The sequence below is a fragment of the Polypterus senegalus genome, chromosome 3 (genome assembly GCF_016835505.1).
Source record: "Polypterus senegalus isolate Bchr_013 chromosome 3, ASM1683550v1, whole genome shotgun sequence".
NCBI classification, from domain to species: domain Eukaryota; kingdom Metazoa; phylum Chordata; class Cladistia; order Polypteriformes; family Polypteridae; genus Polypterus; species Polypterus senegalus.
Window position 1 is genome coordinate 179121834 of NC_053156.1, and position 6000 is coordinate 179127833.

Consider the following 6000-nt stretch of genomic DNA (forward strand, 5'->3'; position numbering starts at 1 on the left):
TGCCAAAGACGAAACTTTTGAAGTGATCTCAAAAATCAATTGTTGCTGGTCATAATTCTTCAATGGGTTGTCTATATAAATCATATTTTTTAAAATGCAATTACTGTCTTACAAGAAAATTTTACAAGAGAATTTATGAGAATTTGGGAACCCCTTGGATATCAGAATTAGTGTACATTTTAGCTTCTGTATAATTTCAGCAGTAAAATCTACTGAATAAATATGCACAAATGAAAATACATGGTGTTTACTAGCATTATCTTGTCTTCACAAAAATACTTTTTTTTTTTTTTAACTCTCACTAATGTGCCTTTCCTGAGCTAATTTAAATTTAGAGCTATCTTATATCAGACGTCCTTCAAATTTTTAATTACGTCTATGTAAAATGTCTTCTAATCAGTGCCTTCCATTTATCGGAGTAAGATGTTGGATTTTACTTTATTTTTTTTTTTTGCATGTCACATGATTTCCAGAGTTTCTTTGTAAATAACTCTGCCTTTCAATAGGAGACCGTTGATTATCTCGATCCATGCTCAATAAATCAGGTAAGGAAATTCTAGAAAGTTGATTCTGTTCATCTGGACATAGTGTTTTTTGTTTTTTTTGTTTGTTTTTTTTTTTTGTGTTTTTTTTTTTCTGATATGTTTCATCGCTCATCCAAGTGACATCCTCAGTCTCGGTTGACTGCAGGTTTCTCCAACCTTCTAAACAGTACCTTTGTCTAATGACCGAACTAGCACCATTGACTAACACTGGGCCATGTGATCAATGTTATGCAAAGTGTCCATTGATCAATGGCCATGAGTACCATTCACAGAGATTTGGGGAATGGCTGCAATCATTGCATTTTAAGATGGTGAAAGATGTACCCTTAGGCCCCTTTTTCGGTTCAGAGATAGTTGTTTCTTTTTCATGTAAATGGCTTCTTTGACTCCTCACTCAAACCAACAGATTGCCATTAATCGTACATCGGGAAAACCAAACAACCACTGGCCAAGCAGATAGCACAACACAGAAGATCTAACTCATCAGGCCAGGACTCTGCAGTCTACATCTACAGGACAGTGGTCACTCTTTCAGTGATGAAGATGTGCACATCCTGGACAGGGAGGAATGCTGGTTTCAGCGAGGAGTCAAATATTTTTATTGATCATTAATATCATTGATCACATGGCCCATTGTTTGGTCATTAGGCAAAGGTACTGTTTATAAGGTTGGAGAAACCTGCAGTCAACTGAGACTGAGGAAGTCACTTGGATGAGTGATGAAACGTATCGAAAAAAAAACTATGTCCAGACGAACAGAATCCACTTTCTAGAAGAGACATTTGATTGTATAATTCATTTTTGCTTTAGGAATAGGTTTTAACACAAACAAATTACAGTAGATTTCTATTTGCAGAGAAAGAGAGTGAAACTTTTAACAACATTTATTTCTATAGCACATTTTCATGCAAAGGATTTTTTTTTTTTTTTGACAGGATGTCAAAGAAATAGTTACAAAGAAAAGACAAATTAAAATTAGATAAGAATAATAAATTATGCAAAGAGTAATTTATTTCTTCTATGCATATGCCTACAGCCATTGTAATGTGCAGAAGCAGCTACAGCTCTAACCTGATTAGCATCTCCTACATAGCCATTTTGATTAAGATTTAAACTTGTGGTGGTGGTGGTAGTAGGATCATTTGTTGAGAGTACAGTGAAATTCTTAACATGCACATCTGAACAGCATGCAACACTGCATGTGCCTGAAGCTCTCCGCTTCAGCCAGGAACACACTCTAGCCCTCTGACTTTGCTCTAATATTGTCCATCTCTCATTCTCGCTCTCTGCCTCTGTCTGTCATTAAACTGTTAGTCTCGCTGACCTCTTGCCCAGAAATGTTTGTTTCATTACACTCTCAAAAACTGCAGCAAATTTAAGTGTTTTTTTTCCCCCCATGCAGTTAAAGGAGTAGAAACGCTTCAGAAATTTTGTGCAGAAAAAATTCACTATCCAACTTTGGTTACACCGTGTTCGTTCTCGATAGGCGGACGCTGCAGGCAGCATACTGTAGTGGAGGTGACTGTGAGGTGGGCTGGTGATGAACTGCCCACCGATGCCCCCATGCCTTCTCAATAGCAAGCCTGCTTGTACTGTTATGTACATAGCAGCAAGTTGTCTCTTGTCAGTACATCAGACGTGTTGACGACTGGTGCCTTCCTGCTGTGATAGCGTGTACAGTGCTGTGCAGAAGACCTCATCTTAATCTTTTGTCTTCACCCTTCAACAGTGTCTCTGAAACACAAATCTGATGCTGGTGATACAGTAAAGCAGAGAAAAACCATCACCATTGAAAATAAAGTAGAAATAATAAGGTCAGAGAGAGGTGAAACTCCATTTATTGGCAGAGTACTTGGTTACAGTCGGTCAACAATAGCATTCATTAAATTTATGTACCTGTTCCGACTTACATACAAATTCAACTTAAGTACAAACCTGCAGTCACTATCTCGTACATAACTCAGGGACTGCCTATATATACATATTTTTATACATTTCATCATGAAAATTATATCAAGTATGCATATTAGTATTCTAAATGTTCTGAGAGTTGTAACATCATTAAGTTAATGCATTCTGTGTGGCGATCACTGTCTGCAGCTCCTCTCCATGCAAGAGAAAGCCTGTTTTAGAAGCCCATGGTGGTTAACGACTGGGTCAGGGAACACTTGAAATTTGAAGATTTTAACATGCTACTTTAGTTACGATGGGGTTTGTGAAACTCTTGCAAATTAAACATCCATTTTAAGATGAAGTTTTCAACATTCTATAAACTGCAAGATTAAAGTCATAATTTTGTCTTTTATAATGAAATAAAGTGTGAGATTAAAGTCACGCTTTTGGCTTTAATCACAAAAATAGATCTTTTTTTCCTTCAATATGTCCCTATGTTTTTTTCCCTTCTCTGTGGCCCAAATACGCTTCCATAGATGGGCGTCAAAATTTTGGGAGTAAAAGTCAAGATACTGTACGTGATTGATTTTTCTCCCTATGTGACATAAAATATGTGCCCAAAGTAACTTAATCTTCCACTGACATTGCCAAAACGTTAGGCAGTCCTCACAAAGTAGCCTTATTAAAGGGAAAACATTGTATCTAGTTTAATTGGTTTAAAGACAAGCATTGTCATATTGCTTTAAGCACAATCACTCATGACACATTTTTCAATTTAAACATATTAATAACAATGATGTTTCAACCTCACTTCTCTGATGTCTCTAAACCATAGTTTCTTGAACTATGGGTCTTGGGTGGCCTGCTTTTGGGTCATGTCGAGTCATGGCTTACCATTGTATTCAGTGCAGAAGAGTCACATATGGTTTGTGTCTCCAAATTCAGGTTAAGCAATCAACATTGCTATGACTGTTGCCGGTGATTCTCCAAGGGGGGCAGCTGATCTCATTGTTGTCCTGGATTGGATTTCGAAGTTGCTAAGAAGGGCAAGGCTGGGTTACAAGTATAAAGTTTAAAAAAAAAAAAAAACATTGCTGTAAGCTTCATCTAAGAGTCTTCTTCCTAGCTGACCACTAATTCTGAATGCAGGGAGTGACCCCTTAAATTAGAACTTGTGAATTAGGTTGATTCACATGTAAGTCAAATGAAACACATGGCTCAATGTTTAATATATGAAAGGCACATAAGGAGTGGCCAGTGATATGCTACTGTGAAGCATCACTTTTAATGAACCTTTCAGTATACTCATTGCTGCCAGAACAGGCTCCAGTACTCCTTAACCCTGAATTAGAATAAGCAGGTCTAGGAATTGTGATAGTCCAAAAGTGACCCTGTATTTGGCCAATGGGTGTAATAAGGGAACCGAAACAGAGCTATGTGTATCTCAGATTTAAGTAATCAGCAGGAGGGAAGCACTGTTAATGTGGTAAACGTTTCCTTAAAATATTTGGATGAAGAGTACAGTAATACTGTAGTATGTTTGGACTCCCATGTGTGCCTGGGGTGGACATTTGGGGCTTCCTCAGACCCTATCTTGAGTATGGACATACTGGAGCACTGGGGACTCATAAAGGCAAATGTGAGTGTACAGCTGGACTCTGAAGGTTATTCTTGGGGCTTAACCAGAAGGCGCTTAAAAGCCCTATTCACCCAGTATGGTGTTAAGCTTGGAATTCATAGATGAACATTTGGTGAGAGTTCAACAGTGAAGAAGAACAGAGTCTGGAGAGGGATGTGATTATTTGGGATCATGGGTTGTATTGAAACAACCACCCCATGTAATAGTAAGTGCATAAGAAGGCCTGTGGGGTTGTAGGTCATTTATTACTTTACATTTTTGCTTTTTTTTGTGTTCACCTCCTTGTGTTTACCAGAATGTTATGCTAAACATTTGCATTATGTGCCCTTCTTGTACTGTGTTCATCTCTCTTCCATTAGAGGGCACTGTAGCTTATTAGCAAGCAGGCTAGATGTAACGTAAGAATGTTATCTTCTGGAATCTTTTTATGCATGCCCTGGACACAACAAATTAGGTAGCAAGGCCAGCAGCTTCAGGAGTACAGTTGACTGTTTTTGTCTGTTTTTGTTTTGTGATCAAATTTTTATTGAAATACAAATCAAACACTTAAATAAGCCATTCTGAAAGGAAATACAATAAGGTAAAACTTCCTGCCCGGTGCCTCCACCCAATCCTACTACATTGAAACAGCAATGAGAAAAGAATAAAGGAGCAACAACTGGGAACAGCACAGCATTTGACCCCATTAAGAACAAGATGTGCTAATGATAAGCTGTACCTTATCTGTCCATTTATCAATATCAAGTCCAGTTGCACCATTGATCATCACCACTGACAACTCCTAAAGGATCAGATTGAGAAAGGAAGACTTCCCGACAGGAAAACTTCAAAAAAAATCAGGAGGTTTCTATGGAGAGGTGAGGGTAATTTTAGCAGCGATTGTCCCTAATGCTATTGAATAATAGATACATGAAGCGAGGAAAAGTCTAAAAGTAGAAAAATGTGGGGAAGCAGGGCAATACTAGTACAGATTATGGAAGTTAGAAAATCAGACACTCCAGACCAAAAGGTTATGTATACAGTAAATGTACCTGAATTGTTCAGAGAGCAAAAGTGACAATTTGGGTCAGATGACAATCCCCAAGCATATTATTTATGGGGAGGGCAACATAGAATTGGTGGACAACTTTAAATTGAGTTTGATTCCTTGATAGCAGTGAAACACTTTTAAGAACTAGATACCATGAAATTGAAGGAGTGGGAAAAATATATCTGAACTTAATTGGTAGTTGCCTTGCAAAGCTATAAGAATGAAAATTATCCTTTTTGTATGTCTTCTACCAGTTTTGCATAAGTATTGCGTACAGCAGTGCTTACCAGGTTCAGTCCAACCAATTTCATAATCAGTGCATTATTTCTTATTTATAATATATCTTACTGTTACTGTGAGTTGTCTTCTTTTATTCTTGTATTGCAAGAAATCCTGTAATATTTGTATTTTTGATAAAGACTTAAATGTTTAAGTTCCTTTGATATTTTTTTATAGATTTGATTCCTAAATTTCATCCAGATACTGACTACACAAAAAACTAAGGGGGTAGGTTACATCAGTGCCATATTTACTTGTCACTTAATTTGTACAAAGTACAAATAAGTAGGCAAGTGAATGTAACTGCTCCCCTTAGGTGTTACTTGCCCCTGTGTTTGCACTCTTCATTGCTACTCATACAGAAAAGACTGACTTAAAAAGAGAATGGGAAAAGAAACATAAGTATTTAAAGGTACAGAAAGAAAAACAGTTATGAATTTCTTAGACTAAACTAAAGATTAATGAAAAGTTAAAAATGATGAGCTGATTATGAAATTGTTTTGAATAAAAAAACTGAAGCCAAGTCCCATCCTTCCCAAAGGTTTGAACTTGAAACCACTGGCATCAAGCAAAATATTTAAGCAAAATATATAATCTAGGCCTAGAGAGTAAAT